The 21,410-nt window shown below is 44.5% G+C and overlaps 2 protein-coding genes across 13 annotated transcripts in view; one reads left to right on the forward strand and one right to left on the reverse strand.

Annotated features, from left to right (window-relative positions):
- The window catches only part of LOC125282011 (ral guanine nucleotide dissociation stimulator-like), a 460,718-nt gene extending 458,325 nt beyond the window's left edge, over positions 1 to 2,393 (forward strand). The window contains exon 7 of the transcript XR_008959606.1: positions 116 to 2,393. The gene's annotated coding sequence lies outside the window, so the exon portion shown is untranslated. The remainder of the gene's footprint in view (positions 1 to 115) is intronic.
- Positions 1 to 21,410, reverse strand: part of LOC125282996 (ral guanine nucleotide dissociation stimulator-like) — a 601,545-nt gene that overhangs the window by 304,673 nt on the left and 275,462 nt on the right. The gene's annotated exons all lie outside the window — the stretch shown is intronic.

Below are 21,410 nucleotides of genomic sequence, written 5' to 3' on the forward strand. Positions count from 1 at the left end.
GTTGCCCAGTAGGCTTGCGTGGGAGGTGATGGAACTGGCTGAGGGGTGAGTTCAGTAGAGCTTCAAGAAGTGAAAGGAAGGGGGTTTTAATGCGCATGTTGTCTCTCCTTGTCAGGTTCTCTGAGGACTATGGAAAGAGGAAAGAGAAACCGGGAGCATTTCCTTTAAACCCACGTTTGATTTCTTCACAGAGTTACCGTGGCCTTCAGAACTGTGAGTATAATTCTCTTGCTACATTTGTGTTTTGGTTTTTCCTTTTGTTTTGATTTTTCTTTCATCTGTCTTAAGGTTTCTTTGACATATACTAGAAACAAATAAAAGCTAGTTGATTTTGCAGAGTAGGTGAGGGAAGAAATATTAGTTGTTTAGTGCCTTTTATGTGTGGAGAGAGGCAGGCAGGATGACAGTCCTGTCCCTGATAGTTGTGACAGTAGCAGCATGTGCCCTAGAAGAGTGGCCCAACAGGATCAGCACTGGGCCATCCAGCTCCTCTGTGAGTCTCTGGCAGTAATCCCCTGAATGAGGCTACCCTTTGACCCTGTTTCACATTTGCATAACTGAAACAGAGGTTAAAGGTTACTAAGTTAGTAAAAAGCAAAGCTGGGATTCAGACTCAGTCTGGCTTTGGAGCCTGTGCTTTTTACTCGTGTTTTATTCTTAGGGGCTCTGGATTCAGATGTTGTCTTGGCTGCTTACTTACTAACTTCACTAACTACCGAAACCTAGCTCTCTCTCCATGCGAACTCTTCACTGACTACTTAAACCTAGCTCTTTCCTCTGACAAAGGGTGCTGGTGATGGGACCGCTCTCCCAGGGTTGTGGTGAAGATGCCATAAGAAATGTGAAATGTGCTCAGCATTCACAAATGTTAGCAATTGCTATTCGGTGGCAGTTCCCCCACTTTAATGAGAGGAAAACTAAGCCCCAGAGATTGGGTTATTTGTGATTTGTTAATTTGTAACCTTGGCACTTGTGCTGCACTCCACAGTTGGGAGGTTATAGAATTGAGATTCTATTCCAGTTTGTCTTATTTCCAAAGACTGCTCTTTCTGGTAGGCCTAGTGGTAAATCGAGGACAGATCGTTGATAGAAGATTCATCAATCTGTCTTGTGGTATTAGCATTGGTAAGATTTTAGCAATACATTGCTTTGGTGTAAAAGCCCCATAAACTTAGACTTCATGGATTCAGAATTCAGAATCATTTATAATTACGTTGAATTTGACTTTGGCAAGTGTCTTTGTCTTAGATGTCCAAGGGGCAGGACCCTGGATTGTTTTTCCATTTCCTTCTGGGGGTCAGTTCACTTTCCTCCTTTGTTCTCCTTTCTCCTCCAAACCCACTTTTGTTTCTGCCAGGATTAGGTATTAGGGAAGGGAAGGAAAATTGTGTCACGAAGTTTCAGTTTCCAAGTAAGGCCTGGAAGTCTTGCTCCTTTTCTCTGATTCCTTCTACCCTTTCTTGGCTACGAGAGGCACCTGTTCTGTGTGCTGTGCCAGGTGTGACTCTGCTGTCTTTTGGAGAAGGCCATGCCCAGCTGTTTACATCCCTTGTCTCCTCCCCACCCTCCCTGCACATTTCGATGTTTCTTCCTGTACCAGTGGGCTATATTTATTGGGTACAAGTCTGTTTCTGCATCTTTAAGGGCAAAGATTTTGTTATTTTGTTTCTGCATGTTTTCTGCTTGACCCATGGGTAGTTTTCACTAAACGCTGGATGAAGTAGTGTTTAATGCTTGCCACAAAATAAGTTCTCTTTTCTTAGTGGATCCAAACAAGAGGGAGAATATCAAGTATAACTTTTCATCAGCATTAGCTATTAAAAATCGTTCATCATGGTAGAGCCCAAGACAGTTTCATATTTAGCAGAAGTTACACAAAATTTTTCTTCTTAATGTGATGTGCAGCGGAACGAAGGCCTGACAGGGAACTGAGAGCCCGTTCTTGGCTCACTGGAACTTTGAGCACCAGGATATAATCTGCTGCTTCTAGTTTGGCCCTCCCCTCCCCTTACCCCCTGTTTGAAAATATGTAAACCCAGGAAAATAACCTTATAACCAGTGTTTCTATAATTGTTTCCCCCAATTCTGGACAACTGGTGAGGCCACACGAGTAAGCCTGGCTTTGTACAGCATCGACTTAATGGTGTTCCTCTGAGACCCGGGTTCCTTGATGTACCTGAGTGCCCTGGTCCACTTGAGCCCCTGCAGGACAGATCAGGGTCTTGGTTCTTGATTTGTTTTGGGCTGTTGCATTCTTAAGGCAGAACTTGGGATGGAGGTGTTTTACAATCAGAATTCTAGGAAAGCAAAGCAAAGTTTTGGAGGAGTTGAATTGCTGAAATATGTATGGAGATTATTTTCAGGGTTAATGGGGTGTGGGGAGGCAGTAGACAGAAAGGAAGGTTGCCCGGAGACCCATCTGAAACCCCCCATTTGGTGAATAAAGATGGCTTATTTAGCGTCAGGGCAGCTGAGAACAATCGACATAGATTGACCTGTGAGGTTCTGGGGCTGTTTGTCCAAACAAAGAGTCGCTAGGGTAAGGCGGTGCTGGCTGTCGGCTCCGGAGGGCAGCTGTCCCTCCCTCAGTGTTGGGCCTTGAGATTCGGCTGAGGTGTGAAAGGCTAGTGTGTTGGGAATAGACACTGGTGGTGGGGGTTGGAGGGTGGGGGAGAGTAGAGGACAACCAGGAGGTTGTCGGCACGCTGTTCAGGGAACCAGGTGAGCAGCAGCGGAGGCTGGGATTGGAGCAGGAAAACTGGAGGTGGTGAGAAGCAGTTGGGCCTTGGATGTATTTCAAAGGTAGAAGCAGTAGGATTTGCTGACAGATTGGATAAGGGGTGTGAGGACAAAGGGAGGAGTTGAGTTGACTAGAAGGCTCTTGGCCTGGGCAGCTAGATGGGGGGAAGGCTGTGGGTGGAACTTGGTTTAGAGGGGCAGATGGGGAGCTCACTGTAGGCATTTTAAGTTTGTGATTCTGTTCGGGATCCAAGTAGAGATGTCATGTAGGCAGTTGTAAATAGGCATTTGGTGCTTGGAAGAGAAGTCTGAGCTGGAAGTGGCCATGACAACGCAGTGACGGTCTGTGGTCACCGAGGGAGTGAGCACAGAGAAGACAAGCAAGCCTGAGCCTCGGGTCACTCTGCCATCAAGTGCTCAAGGACGAACATGAGCAGTGTTTGGCACAGAGCAGGTTGAAGAAGACCACAAGCACTGGCACCATGGGAAGAAGGGAAGAAGTGTCCAGGAGGAGGATGTGATCAACTCTCTGAAGTGTCAGGAAAGGTCATGATGAGGACTGAGGTTTGGCCTTCGGGTGTGGCGACTTGGAGGACACTCTGGCAAGTGCTCGGCGCAGTGTGGGGGCGTGGTCAGAATGAAAGCCCGCCTGGACGGTGGTGTGAAGGGGGAGAGGGTAGTGAGACAGATTGCATCTGGGTGACTTAGGTCCAGGGTGTACGGTCATCCTCACACTTACTCACCGTCTGGGTGCAGAGCAACGCAGCCGGGTCCCTGAGGTCCGTGGTGGTGTTTTTATGTCCCGGGCGGGGAAAGGTCAGGTTCAGAGCTTACAGTAGCTTTCTCAAGAGTACGGAGCCGGCAGGCTGACGCCAGGTCTCAGGCCATGCACGCTGTCCTCAGCTGCCCTGCGTCCTGAGGGTGGAGAGACACTGTTGAAGGGGGAAAGGGGGTAGCGTGGTTGAAAAGTTGTAGGAAAACGCTTATGTCCTGCTGGAAGTGCTTCTGTTAGAGATTCTGTTTCTTTTTCTTACTTAGAAATTTCACTTCTATCAGAGGGTGGTACGTGCATGTGTTCAAAAGTAAAACAGTGTTGAATGATTCATGCAGAACCCGGCGGGCTCCTGTCCTGCCTCCACCATCCGCCTCCCAGAGCTGCCTGGAATCCTGCTTATCTGTTTCTTGTAGCATTTCTGTCCACGGTTCCCAGCAATATCTATGTAGAGGCAGGGCCATCGATGCGTCACTTTTAGAAAAAGTTACATTTTGAACTCCCATCTTTCCCCACATAGTTGTAGCACAATTTTTGTTTAGAGCCATAATTTGGTGAATTGTTTTGACTTTGTTAATGTTGCTCACTACTGAGCTGGTGAATGTAGCATGATTATATTCCCTTTTAGTTCCACTTTCTGTTTTCCTGTTTTCTTGAGCTTAACAAGTGCCACTTTTTTTTTCTGTTTGCTTGATATTTTTTTTTTTAAAGATTTTATTTATTTATTTGACAGAGATAGACAGCCAGCAAGAGAGGGAACACAAGCAGGGGGAGTGGGAGAGGAAGAAGCAGGCTCATAACGGAGGAGCCTGATGTGGGGCTCGATCCCACAATGCCGGGATCACGCCCTGAGCCGAAGGCAGACGCTTAACGACTGCGCCACCCAGGCGCCCCTGTTTCCTTGATATTCTTAAGAGTTCTCACTCTCCCTGACAGTAGGGCCTCTTAATAAAATTTGCCATCGGCTCATGTGTATTCCTTCTGTCTTCACCCCCAGGGACATCTGTTTTCTTGCATGCTGGACAGGTTACTCTCCCATGGTAGCAGGGTTGAGGTGCGTAGGGCAGATCCTGCAGCACTAGGCGAGACCAGGTAGAGAATCCTGATGGGGATGACAGTGATGGGGAGCTCAGAGGGAGGGGGACGGTGTCCTCCTGAGGGAGCAGGTCCGGGCATGGTGAGTGGGGCTCGCAGTAGTTGGGGAAAGGCATTCCAGGTGGAGAAGGTGAGAAAAAGCAGAGCGGGACGAGATCGGTTACTTTTTGTTAACCTACAAAGCCTGTATTGTGGCGCCTCGCTAGGTGGTCCATGTTAACTTAGTTACTGACTCTTCCTTTAAGACCTTTAAATAGATTTCCATGGAAAATGTGACATTCAGATCGTTAAACATGTCGTAAATTTTTTATTTTTTGAAAGATTTTATTTTTTAAGTAATCTGTACACCCAGTGTGGCGCTCAAACTTACAACCCCGAGGTCAAGAGTCGTACACTCTACTGACTGAGCCAGCCAGGGGCCCCTGTCATAAATTTTAATATTTTCTTAAAACCTTCGCATAGGATATATCAAGACACTTAAATCCAAGAGATCATCTTAAACTGTTGATTCCATGTATTTGTTCATGGAAACATCTTTATGGATATCCCGTCACTGAGGCGGCCCAGCCAGTCATCGTGCAGGAGTGACCAGTGCAGCCCCCCGCTGCGGTCGTCAGGCGGGAGCAGGATGAGCGACCACAGGACGTTTCAGAGGCTGCTCTGTGTCTAGCTGGATGCGCAGGATGGTGTGCAGGGAGGCCGCGGTGTCGCGGAGGCGGGCAAGCGCAGCCCTGTCTCCGTGGCCCAGTTAGGGAGGCCCGTCGCGAACTCGGGAACGAGTTGGTGCAGAACCAAGAGTGAGTGGATTGGCTTCTTTTGAAAAGAAGCATCGTGCAGTTTGAAATGCTGAGGCGGGATTATAGGAAATAAAGTCCGTAAGTGCCTTTCAGGACTGCCAACTCCAGGGCACCTTTTACGTAAATGTGCTGCACCTTTTATGTGGGTGCCTGGCTATTCTCATGGACGGTCAGGAGCCTGTGTTTAGTTCAGTGGGTCCACCGTGTCCAAATGTTACCTGCTTCCTGAAGGTTCTGCTTTATGCTCCAGGCTTTGCGCAGGACACCCTTTATCTTGCCAATAGTAGTTACGTTTGTGATTCAGGAATTCTACGTGAGGGAAGTCGTCAGAATTGTGATACCTGCCGTTTATGTGTGTCATTCGTCGTGTGTGTTGAGTTGTGTGTAGTGTTTATAATAACAAGGTAGTGATTACTGTCCCCACGCTGCAGAGGAGAGCCCGGAGCCAGATACCAGTCAGCCCGAGGCTCCACGTGGTGGTGGCAGGCTCTCCTGTTCCTTTACATGAAAGCTTAGCCCTTGCTCTGAAGTGCACGTGGTGCTCCTGTGTGCGGGCTCTGCCTGTGATAGAGAGGGGGAGGGCTGCCGCCCACCGAGCGGTCTGCAGACCCTCAGTATTGTCACGTGCCAGCCGTGCTTCCGCCACGTCGGAATGCGTTGTCACTAGTGTTGTCAACCATTGCACGTGGTTCCCCGTCATTGGTGTTTCTGCTCATACTGAAGAAAGATTATGGATTCATCCCATACTTGTAAAAATGGGAAAATAGGTCTGTTTCTGACCCTAGTAGTAGGCAGGCAGCTTTTCCTGTGATTCTTACACTCTGACTAAGGGGGAGAGAGGATGTTTCTTTCTTTCTACCTGCCTTGGCATATCATAGCTATCTGCCACGGGGGGAGGGGCAAGTGGGGCGTTGGGAGTGGCGATGGCAAGGAAACATGTTAGATTTGTGTCTCCTGCTCATGAATTCTAAGTGCTTTAACAAAATAGACAAACTTTCCATCATTTCTTCTTTGATAAACTGTCTATTAAAAAGGATAGGTGTCTCAGCAAAAAATTCAACTGAAAAAATGGCGAGAAGCTTTGAGTAGCTACTTCATCCATTTCCTGTGGATAACAACATGCACACAAAAAGACGCTCCCCGTCATCCCTCATTAGGGAAGTGCCCGTGACAGCCGCAGTGGGTAGCGCTGCAGTCCTGTGAGAATGCCTCCCATTCCCACAAAACAAGGCAGCAGAAGGGGACAGTGCCCAGGTGCAGGGCTGTGGGACAGCTAGAACTACATCGCGCTTTGCTGGTGGGGATGCAAAGTGTTATAACCACTTTGAAAAAGTAGTTTGGCAGTTTCTTATAAACTTGAATATATACTTTTCATACGATCCAGCAGTCCTACATGAAGGCCTTTACCCAAGAGACATGCAAATTTATCTCTACACAAAGGCCTGCATGTGATTGCTTATAGCAGCTTTATTCCTATTTACTGAAGATAGAGAATAACTCGGAGGTCCGTCAGGTGGGAAATGCGTGAACAGGTTGCGGTGCACCTGTGCGGTGGGGCAGTCCTTGTACAGCAACACAGAGGTACTGACTGCTGACATCCTCAGCAAAACAGGAGCGCGTCCAGAGCGTTCTGTTACGGGCAAACACAGAGCTCTGTACAACTGTGGTTCCACCCTGATAACATTCGGATAAAGGCAAAACTATGGGAACAGATTGGATCAGTGGTTGCCGGGGGCTGAGGCTAGGGGAGGAGAGGACTGAGTACAGGAGGGCGTGAGACATGGAAGTAGGCCATGTCTGCCCTGTGATGGTGGTCATACACTGACTGTGTCAGTCAGAACCCAGCGAACAGTGTTTTACTGTATGTAAATTTTACCTCAATAAGCCAAACCCAAAAAAAGGTGGATGACTTATGTATATACACACGTAGGTATTACACACACACAGGCACACACATTTATACCCACGCTTGAGCTCCCTTTTTCTTTCCAGTGGATTAAATTTAATTTTTCTGGATTAGGTATCCTGAAAGTTTAAATGAAATAGATTGTAGCACAGACACTTTGTGAAAACATAGGATCTTGGAGTCTTTGGTTGATTTTTATATTCTTATTCACGACCTGAAGGCTTTATAATGTGGTTTGTTTTTGTATAACATGGTTATGTAGTATGGATGTCACGTAATTAGCATAAATAAAAGATGTTTTATCAGTTAAATTATTTTAAGATTCCTTCCATGTTCAAGCTCTTGTAGCTGTGGAGAAAAATAGTTTTACTAGCTTTAAAAATTAATAAAAAATGTTTTCTTTGATTCATGACAAACTTATACAGTCTTCAGCTCTGTCTTTAATCAGCTGTAACTGTAGGGTATGATTATATTTCAAACCGCTAGACCTAAGAATGTACACAGAAAATAATACAAGTTAGCTTCACTAAACGTAAGGCTTCATTGTAGTTGCGAGTCAGGTCTCTTCACAGTATGTAAGAGGGTCGCTTGTTATTAGTATGTGGTGCTTTGCGATGCCCTGCAGAGCAGTCATTCAGCATTTTTTCCTAATAAACCCTTCTTAGCAAAGCCACAACAGTGGGCAGGGAGGGGGATTAGAGTGGAAAGTTGTGTATTTACTTTTCATTTAAAAATCAAAATTTGACTATAGACAATAAGAAGGCCATTCATTTAAATGATGAGGTCTTCCTTATTTTGCGATCAGAGGATATTGCCGTGTGTGGTTATAATGGAATCTGATACAGTAAGATGCAGTGTAAGAGGCCCTTCCTGAGCTGCTTTATGTTTGCTTATCCCGTGCGCTGCTCTGGGGTCTGGGCGCTGGCTTCACTGTCTCTGGTAACCTTGTCCTCTGAATGGTCATCACGTAGTCAATATGCGCTAACGGCCTCCGTGACCGTCGTGTTTGGGAACAGAAGGAGTAGGCTGTTCTGCCTTGCGTTTGTTCTCGTCTGACTGTCCCTGTGTTTTGCTGTGGGAATCTGTGCGCTGACTGGTTTTGAGGGTTTGGCCCCTGCTGGGATGCTTCTTACAACTGGCGACCTTTCCAGCTGCTGTCCGCCAGGTGGCTGTCCTGCTGCAGTTGTCACCGTGCCGCCGCAGGGGCGCTGTGTGGGTCCCAGTGTGAGTGGTGTGTGCCGCTGGACAGCCCGCCCGCGTGGGGGGATGTCTGCGAACAGCTTACAGTGTGACTCGCTGTTCCACTGAGAAGTTGTATTTGTAGAATAGAAGAAAAACAGATGTGGAGCATGAAGTTTGAAAAGTGTGTTTGTTTTCTTCTGTGGTTCAAAAGGGACTTAACGGGTCATCTTAAACAAAATGTACTAAAAGATATTAAACTCCTTTGGGGCTTTTCTGGATGACTCAGGATCCTCAGTACGAACACCTGTCATTTTCAGCGTGTGGTGGCCCCACTTCTGCCATTTTCCTCAATATCAGGCTGTGTGGCGGGCAGCCTCTGAACGCCCTTCCACCACCCTTTCTAATTTGCTACTCCTTGTTTTTGTTGTTGTTTGTTTTGTTTTAAAATGAAGCCTTGTGTGTTTTTATGGAAAAGTTGTAAGTAGTATAGGCAACTTCCAAATACCCTTCACCTAGATTGACCAGTTGTTAACATTTTGTGACATTGCCTGCATGGCCCCCTCCCCCCACCTCTGGATATAGAAGTACATGTGGCACATTTATTTTCACACACTGGAAGAGAGTAAGTTGCACACTTCACGCCCTTTACTCTTAGGTACTTCAGTAAGTATTTACCAAGAACAAGGACTTTTGGGGCGCCTGGGTGGCTCAGCCATTAAGCGTCTGCCTTCGGCTCAGGTGATGATCCCAGGGTCTAGGGATCGAGCCCTGCATCGGGCTCTCTGCTCTGCTGGGAGCCTGCTTCTCCCCTCACACTCCCCCTGCTTGTGTTCTCTCTCTTGCTGTCTCTCTCTGTCAAATAAATAAATAAAATCTTAAAAAAAAAAAAAAAAAACACAAGGACTTTTTACATAGCCCAAAATAATCAGTATAGTTATCAAATTGGCAAATTTAACATGGGCCATTCTGTAGTTTACAGTCCATATTCACAGTTGCTCTGTTAATTACAGTAGTTTTCCCCCCATACAGGACCCAGTCTAGAATTACATGTAGTATTTATTGATGTTTCTATGGTCTTTTTAGTCTGGATATGTTTCTCAGCCTTTCTCCATCATGGAGACTGTTCTAATTGTTTTGTAGGTCTTTCTTCCGTTTGGGTTCCTGTGATGTTTTCTCATGATTAAACTCAGATTACGCATTTTGGGGGCCAGGCTATCAGAGAAGTGGTGCTGTGCCTTTCTCAGGGCATCATATCATTTCTCATATCCATTATTCGTCTCAGGATGGCACATGATACCGGCTTGTTCTGTTACTGGTGAGGTTAACATCTAGGAATTTGTGGGGCTGCAGATTCTTGGACCCTACTCCTGACCTGCTAAGTCAGAAACTTAGGGCTTGAGTCTATGTTTTTAACAAGCCCAAAAAATGATTTTGATGTATTCTAAAATTTGAGAATTACTGATCTCAGGTGATCAAGTTAGGGCGGCATCTGCCTAGTGTCTGCTCTCTAAAATTAGCGTTTATCCTTTGTAATGAATGAGGAAATCTATAGGGAAATATTTGAGGCTCTGTGACGTTTTGAGCTTTTAAACTGATCGTTTGGCGCCCCCACGGATGATTCTTGCTTGAACTAGTTATTACTAGGTAGTCGTGCAGTGGGGACGCTGTTCTTCTCACCTGTCAGCTGGCATTCTCCCTTAAGGAGAGTTTCCCCTCCTTTGTTGACTCACTCAGTTGTTCACCCACTAGTACTTCACGGATTCTTGTTTGATTCAGGGGCTTATAGTCCTTAACTCTCATTCATTTTGATGCTGGAATGCCCCCTGATTTGGTTTTCCAAATCATCTCCTGTGTTGTTTTGACACGTCCCCATTCTTTTCTGAGCACGACCTTCCTTTTGGCACAGTAAGATACTCCCAGCATTTCCTGTAGTTTCTCTGCCCCTGTGGTGCAATCAGCTATTTCTCCAAGATTCCCTGGTTCCTTTTGGTGGGAGATGGAATTTAGAGGCCGGGATCTGAGTGGGAGGTGTGCTCCTTTGCTGCCAGGTATTACTGCTTCCCAGCGCTTCCTGTGTGTGTGCACGTGCTTGTGCAGCTCTGCTCCAGATGCAAACATCTTGTTGTGCTCGTAGGAGCCGAGGAGTCTCCGATCAGTTTCATTGGCTTCCAGTTGATGCATTTTCTTCCCTTCTCTTCTCTTCTCTTTCGCAGTCTCACATGCACCTTTCTACTTCGATGGTTAGTCAAAGGTTGGAGTAGAATGTATTCTCAGATTTGGGGGTTTATCTTGGGGTTCCCCTGCTTCCAGCATCCCTCCTTTACATATCAGTTGGTCCTCCAGCCCCCATTTCTTTCTTCTGAGACCTCACGCCAGTAAGACTTTTGCTTTCTGCCACTAGAGCTCGCCCTGGGTTGGGAAGCACGTTTAGTCAGAGGAGCAGCAAACTGGCAGATGTCCTGGGGTAACTCCATTGTTCAGGGGAGAGCCTTCACCTCTGGTGTGTGCCTCTGGGCTTCCTGGGTTGTCCTGCCTATGCACATTTCACTGTCTGCCAGGGATTTGGGCAGTGTATTTATATTCAGCCTTGGAGCTCAGCATTTTGCAGCCCTCTTGTTTCCAAAATTTCCCCCTTAAATTTATAGCCAGTGTGCTGAGCATTAAGGTGGTACGGTAGGGCTGCAGTCCTGCCCTCCCAGAGTTGGGGCTCACAGTATTGCCAGGCAGGAAAGTGACAAACACTCCCTGGTTTGTACCAGATGCAGGGACAGTTCTGACAGTAACTTCTTCTCAAGTGCTTGCCTGCCTTTGGTCATTTTCCAGTTCCTTCAGATGGTTGGTTTTAGTGATATTGTCTGATTTTTATAATGATCTATGGAAGAAATTGCTCCATTGTCTTCATGTAACCATTTCGGAAGGCTCACTCTCCCTTTTGTCTTATTATTCTTTTCTTCTGAAATCTAGCTTCATCTTTATTTTTGTACCCAATGTTTCATTATGGTAATTTTCAAACAAATGTCAAAGTTGTAAAAATTTATGGTTAACATCCATAGACTCCTCCACCCCCTGGATTTTACCTATCATGTGTTATTATTCTTGCTTTCTCACGTAAATAACCAATTATCCATTTCTCCATATAGTAATCCATTTTATTTTTTAGGCTGTATTTCAAAGTGCAGATATCAGCATACCTCACCCTATGTGTTTCAGCGTGCGTATTGTTTACTAGATAGAGTTCATTGTTTGTTTAGCGTATTTTTCTTTCAGTGTAAAATTTCTATACCAGCTGCACATAACTCAAGTATACATTCACTGAACTGTGGCAAATGCATCCACCTTTGCAACCCAAACACTTATTGAGACATAGACCATTATCATTTCCCCCAAAGGTTCCTTCATGTCCTTAGTATTCACAGTCCCTGCCGCAGCCCCTGCTGCCATTCTCACCCTGACCCCTGACAACTGCTGTGTTCGCCCCCTCAGTTCAGTTCTGCCTGCCCAGGGGTTTCCTGTCATACTGTGTGCATGGTGTATGAGGCTTCGCCTGCCCTTCTCCAAAATGGGGGCAGGTCAGCGCTGGGGACGCTGGGCGCGCTCCCGGCGGAAGCATGGAGGGGGCGGGGCCGGTGGGAGCCCGGCGCTGATTGGCAGGCGCGGCCGACCGGGTCCCAGGCGCGGGTCCGTAGAGTCGGGCGCCGAGGCCTGGGGCTGGGATGTGAGGGGCTGCGGGCTCCGGGCGGCAGCTGCTCCTGAGTCGCGGCGACTGCAGCGCGGGCGGGCGGGCGAGGTCCGCGGACGCCGTCGGCGGCTGGCCCTGTCGGCTGCGGGATGAGGAAGCGGACGGAGCCCGTCGCCTTGGAGCATGAGCGCTGCGCCGCCTCGGGCTCGTCCTCGTCCGGCTCAGCCGCCGCGGAGCTGGACGCCGACTGCCGCCTGAAGCCGAACCTGCGGTGGCGGGCAAGGGGCCGGCAGAGCCGCGCTGCGCCGCGGACGCGGGCATGAAGCGGGCGCTGGGCAGGGGAGGCAGGGCGCAGGGGCGGGGCCCCCTACCTGGCCCGGAGGCAGCCCTTAAGCCCCCCGCCCCTCCATAAGTTTCTTGCCTGCAGGAGCGCCCCACGTCTACCCTGCATTCTCTCGTGCCCTCTTCCAGTTCTTCTCCATCCTTCTTCCTCACCTGGCCCGCTGGTGCCGCCCGTGGGCATCCTTTCCCCAGATAGCTGCCTGCGGGAGGGCCCCCGACTGTCCCCTTCCCTCCCCTGGTGTCCTTTTCTGGCCCTCCGCGGCGCCTAGCCCCGTGCCCTTACCCTTCCCAGGTGAGCCAGTGGTACCCCGTCCTCGACCGGCTGGACCAGCGTCTTTCCCAGGGGCTGGGAGCAGGGGGCAATTACGACCCTACGTTGGAGAGTAGAGGAGGGCGTGGGGGGCGTCCCTTGTGAGGGTCCTGGACGCGTAAGAGGTGGGACGTGGAAAGACAAGCTCCAGAGCCAGAGAGCGTTGGGATTCTTGGCCTCAGATCTGCATAGAACTCAAAACTGAGCGCCCCTCTTGCTGGGCTGGCGTGTGCGGAAGCTTACCTTTTCCCGGTTTCTCACTTTGGTAATTTTTTCTCGGTTAACTAGTTGTCAGAAGTGGCATTCTCTGCTGGACCTTTGGGGGAAGGTTCAGTGGTGTGATGTGTCCAGGGGTACACCGCATGGTCAGCTGTTGGAGGGAAACCTGTCTTGCTTGTGCAGATGGCTAATGGTGCTTGAAATTGGATTACACTGAGTTGTCTCCTTAGGAATCTCTGTAGAAGCTGGAAGTCTTAGTTTTTTTTGCGTTCTCTGAATAGGAGATGAATGCATCCAGGTAAAGCTGATTTCAGAATTAAGACAGTGTATTTCACAGGGACAGATCTCTCCATATGCTAGCTTTGTAATTAATCTGGCTGTTCACAGAACATATCATTCATGGCAAGTTTGAAGTCTGGGTGTTTCACGGTTTTGAACAGGTTAGTATGTAATGTTCTCAGGTGTTGTTGCAGAGTCGTTTCTTTTGGGGTCAACTGGAATGCCCTTAATTGACACTGGCCACTTCAGTGTTAAATATTTATTAAAATAGTCTCTAAAAATATCAGTATCATTGTCTAAAAGATCATGAAATTGAAAATGAATATTTGGATAAATAGAAATATTTATCAAATAAATAGAAACATTTATCCAAATAGACACTTCAACATTTCAACCTCATTGCTTAAAAGGTTATGAAATTAAACTATAGTCTTCTCTAAGTCAGTGGTTCACATTCTTGCCAGAAGGGCAGGGAGTGACAGTATTTTTTTTTTTCTATAAAATTATCTAGTAACTGGTCAATATCTTTTGTGAAACTAATTCTAGCTTGAATGTACTTTTGTAAACAGGTTTGGCATTACACCTAGATAAGTTTGGGAATTCTTCCTTTGAAGAAATGAAATTATTAGGCACAATAGTGTTTGGGGAAACAGTGCTGGCCTGGCACCTTCCTCGAAAGATGTATTGTATTTCAAAGATACGTTTATTTTCATTTTTGTATCAGGACAAAGAAAGACATTCAAGAGGTGCTCATATCCTTTGGAGGAACGAAAGACTGTTAGGGAATAAAAAGAGAAGCAGAGGGCAGGAAAGCCAAATGTATGTGTTACTCCGTGGTTTCCTTCCCTATTTCTTGGAATGTTCTCCTGGTCATTCTTCTCCTTTGTTTTCTTCTTCACCCAGGTCTCTGCCCAACTGTCACGTCCTCAGAGAGGCCCATCCAAAATAGACTTCTTGCCACTCCCAACACCCTTATTCTGTTTGCTTTTTTCATCACACTTATCTCCCTTGACCTTGCAATTGTCCGTGTACTTAATTGGCTTTATTGGTTCTCTCCTCCCCTACAATAATGGAACCCTATGAGAGCAGGGGCCTTGTTTCCTCCACTTTTCTGTCTCTAGTGTATGGCCATAGTAGGTGGCAGAAAATACTTATTGAATTAGTATCTCTAGAATAAATTCCTAAGAAGTGAATTGCTGGGCCACGGAGTGTGTGTTTATAATTTTGAAAGGTGAGGCCAAGGAGTCCTCCAAAGTACTGATGGATACTTTTCCCCAGCAGGTCAGTTACTTCCTTTCCACCAAATACTGAATATCACCAAATATTTGGATCTTTTTTCTATTTGATTGATGAAAATGACATCTGATTTGTAGCTTTAATTTGCATTTCTAATTGTTAGGTGGCAATTTTTGTGTGTTTTTATAAGCCTGTTGTGTACCTTTGAGTCTCTCAGTACCTGCCTTTGTTTGGGTCCTATTGTGCACATTTTCAAATACACAAAAGTAGGGACGAGAATATCATGAACCTGGATGTATCCATCACGTCTTTTTAAACAGTTTGCCATGTGTTGCCAATCTTGAATCATTTGTCCCTCTTCCCTCCATTTCTTTGTAGGGTGGGGGGCTAGAATGTTTTAAAACAAATGATTTTATTCGTAACTACTTCAGAGTATAACTTGGGAACTGGAACAAATAGAGACTTTTGAAATATATATAACCTCATTGCTATATTTATCAAAACTTTTTTATATTTATCAAAATTAACAATTTATTGCCTAGTACTAATTTAATCTAATATCCAATCTACATACACATTTCTCCAGTTGTCTCAGAAATGTCTTTAAAAGGTTTGTGTAAAAATCCTGTACATTTCTTAAATTTATTCCTAGTTGATCTTTTTTGTTGTTGAAAATAGGACCCTTTCTTATATTACATATTTTTATTATTGTACTTTACTAATTTTTATTTTATTTATTTATTAGAGAGAGAGGAGCACAAGTAGGGGGAGTGGTAGGCAGAGGGGGAGGAAGAAGCAGGCTTCCTGCCGAGCAGGGAGCCCCATGCAATGTGGGGCTTGATCTTGGGATCCTGGGATCATGACCTAACCCCAAGGCAGATGCTTAGCCGACTGAGCCACCCAGGTGCCCCTGTACTTACTGATTTTTCAAGCAGTAACTTATGTCATCATATTGTTTCTAGTAGTTTTTGCAGTTGGTTCTCTTGGATTTTCAGGTATAATATATCAGTTACAAATAATAAGAATTTCATTCCATGTTTTTTACTTTTTATGTCTCTTGTTTCTCTTTTTTGGTTCCTTTGTATTTCCAGGACGAGATCAAATACTAAGTGAGAATGATAGTGGGTACGTTGTCTTGTTCCTTCACTGAGAATGCTTTTAGTGTTTCTGCCACACTAGTTATTTTACTAAGGGCTGTGTTGTTGCTATTTGGTTTTTTAATCAAAAATGTTGTTGAATTTTATTAAATACTGTTTTAGCATCTGTGAAATTATACAGATGTTCTTCCTTGACCTGTTAATATGAATAATAGTAACAGATTTTATGTTATTGAATCATCGTCATATTATTGAATCATCAGTGAAAACTCTGTTAGTGCGTAGCCAGATTCTAGTAATATTTTACTTAGTCATTTTACATTGTGATTTGTGAAACCAGTTTGTAATTTTGTTTTTAATGTAATCTTTATCAAGTTGTTTTAGTGTTTTCCTTAGCTTTATTAAAAGCTTTCTCTGCTTTAGCCAGTTTAAATACTCTTGAAATGATCTGTTTCCTTAAATTTGGTGGAATTCCCCAGTAAAACTACCTAAGCTTGGTGCTTTTGGGGCGCCTGGGTGGCTCAGTTCTTAAACCTCTGCCTTCAGCTCAGGGCGTGATCCCAGCGTTCTGGGATCAAGCCCCACATCAGGCTCCTCCGCTAGGAGCCTGCTTCTTCCTCTCCCACTCCCCCTGCTTGTGTTCCCTCTCTTGCTGGCTGTCTCTCTATGTCAAATTAATAAATAAAATCTTAAAAAAAAAAAAAAAGCTTAGTGCTTTTTTAGATTTGCTATCATTTTCTGGTTTAGTTTTGGTGATTTATACATTCATAGAAAATCATCTGTTTTATCCAGCTTTTTCCTCTGTATCTGGGGCTGTTATCCCTGTCCTGTTCCCTGATTTTGTGTGCTTACGTTTTTTTCCTTTCTCCCCCTTCCATTTATTTATTTATTTATTTATTTATTTATTTATTTTTAATAAAGAATTTTCTCTTTTTTTCTTATTTTTCTTTTCTATTATATTATGTTAGTCACCATACAGTACATCCCTGGTTTCTGATGTAAAGTTTGATGATTCATTAGTTGCATATAACACCCAGTGCACCATGCAATACGTGCCCTCCTTACTACCCATCACCGGTCTATCCCATTCCCCCAACCCCCTCCCCTCTGAAGCCCTCAGTTTGTTTCTCAGAGTCCATAGTCTCTCATGCTTCATTCCCCCCTCTGATTACCCCCCTTTCTTTATCCCTTTCTTCCCCTACCGATCTTCCTAGTTCTTATGTTCCATAGATGAGAGAAATCATATGATAATTGTCTTTCTCTGCTTGACTTATTTCACTAAGCATTATCTCCTCCAGTGCCGTCCATGTTGCAGCAAACGTTGAGAATTCGTTCTTTCTGATAGCTGAGTAATATTCCATTGTATATATGGACCACAACTTCTTAATCCAGTCATCTGTTGAAGGGCATCTCGGTTCCTTCCACAATTTAGCTATTGTGGACAATGCTGCTGTGAACATTGGGGTGCATATGGCCCTTCTCTTCACTACGTCTGTATCTTTGGAGTAAATACCCAGTAGTGCAATGGCTGGATCATAGGGTTGCTCAATTTTTAACTTTTTAAGGGACCTCCACACTGTTTTCCAGAGTGGCTATACCAACTTGCATTCCCACCAACAATGTAGGAGGGAACCCCTTTCTCTACATCCTCTTCAACATTTGGTGTTTCCTTCCTTGTCCGTTTTTGCCATTCTGACTGGCACAAGGTGGTATCTCAGTGTGGTTTTGATTGGAATTTCCGTGATGGCTAATGATTTTGAACATTTTTTCATGTGTCTGTTAGCCATTTGTATGTCTTCATTGGAGAAGTGTTCATATCTTCTGCCCATTTTAGGATTTGTTTATTTTTTTCTCGTGTATTGAGTTTGAGAAGTTCTTTGTAGATTTTGGATACTACTCTTTTATCTGTAGTGTCATTTGCAAATATCTTCTCCCGTTCCGTGGGCTGCCTCTTAGTTTTTTTGACTGTTTCCGTGGCTGTGCAGAAGGTTTTGATGTTGATGAAGTCCCACAAGTTCATTTTATCTTTTGTTTCTCTTGCCTTTGGAGATGCGTCATGAAAAAAGTTGCTGTGGCCGATGTCGTAGAGGTTGCTGCCTATGCTTTCCTCTAGGATTTTGATGGATTCCTGTCTCACATCGAGGTCTTTTATCCATTTGGAGTTTATCTTTGTGTATGGTGTGAGAGAATGGTCAAGTTTCATTCTTCTGCATGTAGCTGTCCAATTTTTCCCAGCATCATTTATTGAAGAGACTGTCTTTTTTTTTTTTTTTTTTTTTTTTTTAAAGATTTTATTTATTTATTCGAAAGAGATAGAGACAGCCAGCGAGAGAGGGAACACAAGCAGGGGGAGTGGGAGAGGAAGAAGCAGGCTCATAGCGGAAGAGCCTGATGTGGGGCTCGATCCCATAACGCCGGGATCACGCCCTGAGCCGAAGGCAGACGCTTAACCGCTGTGCCACCCAGGCGCCCCAAAGAGACTGTCTTTTTTTCCACTGGATGTTTTTTCCTGCTTTGTCAAAGATTATTTGCCCAAAGAGCCGAGGGTCCATTTCTGGGTTCTCTATTCTGTTCCATTGGTCTATGTGTCTTTTTTTGTGCCAATACCATGCTGTCTTTGTGATCACAGCTTTGTAGTACAGCTTGAAATCAGGCAACGTGATGCCCCCAGCTTTGTTTTCCTTTTCAACAATTCCTTGGCGATTCAGGGCCTTTTCTGGTTCCATACAAATTTAAGGGCTGTTTGTTCCAGTTCTTTGAAAAAAGTCATTGGTATTTTGATTGGGATAGCATGGAATATGTAGATTGCTCTAGGTAGCATAGATATTTTAATGATGTTAATTCTTCCGTTCCATGAGCATGGAATATTTTTCCATCTTTTTGTGTCTTCTTCAATGTCTTTCAAGAGCGATTTGTAGTTTCTAGAATATAGATCCTTTACATCTCTGGTTCAGTTAATTCCGAGATAATGTATGATTTTTCGTGCTATTGTAAATGGAATGGATTCCCTGATTTCTCTTTCTTCAGTCTCATTGTTCTTGTATAGAAATGCAACTGATTTCTGAGCATTGATTTTGTATCCCGCCACATTACTGAATTGCTCTATAAGTTCTAGTAGTTTGTGGGTGGAGTCTTTTGGGTTTTCCATATAGAGTATCATGTCATCTGCGAAGAGAGACAGTTTGACATCTTCTTTGCCGATTTGGAGACCTTTTATCCCTTTTTGTTGTCTGATTGCTGCTGCAAGGACTTTTAGTACTAAGTTGAAGAATAATAGTGAGAGTGGGCATCCTTGTCGCGTTCCTGACCTAAGGGAAAGGCTTCCAGCTTTTCCCCATTGAGAATGATATTCACTGTAGGCTTTTCATAGAATATGAAATTGAGGAATGTACCCTCTATTCCTACAGTCCGAAGGGTTTTAATCAGGAAAGGATGTTGTATTTTGTCAAATGCTTTTTCTGCATCAATTGAGAGGCTCATATGGTTCTTGACTCTTTTCTTGCTGATATGATCTATCACACTGATCGATTTGCAAATGTTGAACCACGCTTGCATCCCAGGGATGAATCCCACTTGGTCTTGATGGATAATCCTTTTAATGAACTGTTGCATCCTATTAGCTAGGTAGGATCTTGTTGAGAATTTTGGTGTCCAAATTCATCAGGGATATCGGTCTGTAATTCTCCTTTTTGATGGGGTCTTTGCCTGGTTGGGGGATCAAGGTAATTCTGGCCTCATAGAATGACTTTGGTAGTTTTCCTTCTATTTCTATATTTTGAAACAGCTTCAGGAGAATAGGTATTATTTCTTCTTTGAATGTTTGATAGAATTCCCTGGGGGATCCGTCAGGCCCTGGACTCATGTTTTTGGGGAGGTTTTTGATCACTGCCTCAATCTCTTCCTAATTAATCGGTCTGTTTAAGTAACCAATTTCTTCCTGTTTCAGTCTTGGTCGTTTATAGGTTTCCAGGAAGGCATCCATTTCTCCCAGGTTGTTTAATTTATTGGCATAAAGCTGTTGATAAAAAGTTTCTAATGATCCTTCCTATTTCATTGGTGTAGGTTGTGATCTCTCCCTTTTCATTCATAATTTTATTAATTTGGGTCCTTTCTCTATTCTTTTGAATAAGTCTGGCCAGCGGCTTATCGATCTTGTTGATTCTTTCAAAGAACCAGCTTCTAGTTCTGTTGATCTGCTCTGCTGTGCTCCTGGTTTCTAATTCATTGATCTCTGCTCTAATCTTGATCACCTGCCTTCTTGTCTGTGGGTTAGACCTGTTCCAGTTCCAGCTTCTTGAGGTGTGAATATAAAAACTGCATTTTAGATTTTTCTATTCTTTTGAGTGAGGCTTGGATGGCTATGTATTTTCTCCTTAGGACCACCTTTGCAGTGTCCCATAGGTTTTGGACCGATGTGTTTTCATTGTCGTTGGTCTCCATACATTGCTTAAATTGATTTTTAATTTCCTGGTTTACCCAGTCATTCCTGAGCAGGATGCTTCTTAGTTTCCAAGTGTTTGAGTTTCTTCCAAATTTTTCCTTGTGATTGAGTTCCATTCTCAAAGCATTGCAGTGTGAGAATATGCAGGGAATAATCTCAGTCTTTTGGTATCGGTTGAGACCTGTTTTGTGACCCAGTATGTGATCTATTCTGGAGAACGTTCCCTGTGCATTCGAAAAGAATGAGTATTCTGTTGTTCTGGGGTGTAGTGTTCTGTATATATCTATGAGGTCCATCTGGTCCAGTATGTCATTCAAAGTTCTTGGTTCTTTGTTGATTTTCTGCTTAGGTGATCTGTCTATTGCTGAGAGAGGAGTGTTGAGGTTCCCTACTATTAACGTATTATTATCTATATGTCTCTTTATTCTGGTTAAGAGTTGGCTTGTGTATCTAGCTGCTTCCCTGTTGGGAGCATAGATATTTATAATTGTCATATCCACTTGTTGGATACATCCTTTAAGAATAATATAGTGTCCTTCTGTATCTCTAACTATCGTCTTTAGTTTAAAATCTAATCTGTCTGATATGACAATTGCTACCCCAGCTTTCTTTTGAGGTCCATTGGCATGAAAAATGGTTTTCCGTCCCTTCACTTTCAGTCTGGATGTATCTTTAGGTTCAAGATGAGTCTCTTGTAGACAGTAAATGGATGGGTCATGTCTTTTTATCCAATCTGCAACCCTGTGGCATTTATCAGAACATTTAGGCCATTCACATTGAGAGTGATTCTTAGAGGTATGATTTTAATGAGTTCATGTTGCCTGTGAAGTATTCGTTTCTATAGATTGTAAATTTCTGTTCTGTATCACTCTTGGGGCCTTTTTACTTTTATAGAACACCCCCCCCCCTTAATATCTCATGTAGGGCTGGCTTGGTGGTTACGAATTCGGTAAGTTTCTGCCAATCCTGGAAGGTCCTTATCTCTCCATCAATTCTGAATGACAGCCTTGCTGAATAAAGGATCCTTGGCTGCATGTTCTTTTCAGATAGAGCTTTGAAAATACCCTGCCAACCCTTCCTAGCCTGCCAGGTCTCTGTAGACAGGTCTGACGTTATTCTGATATTTTTCCCTCTGTACGTAAGAATTTTCTTCCCCCTGGCCACTTTCAATACTGTATCCTTGGATCTAATATTTGTGAAATGCACTATGACGTGACGTGGTGTAGCTCTGTTGTCATTGACCTTGGGAGGGGTCCCCTCTGCCTCTTGGACATGAATGCTTGTTTCCTTTGCCAGATTAGGGAAGTTCTCAGCTA

Source organism: Ursus arctos, unplaced genomic scaffold, assembly GCF_023065955.2.
Source record: "Ursus arctos isolate Adak ecotype North America unplaced genomic scaffold, UrsArc2.0 scaffold_16, whole genome shotgun sequence".
NCBI classification, from domain to species: domain Eukaryota; kingdom Metazoa; phylum Chordata; class Mammalia; order Carnivora; family Ursidae; genus Ursus; species Ursus arctos.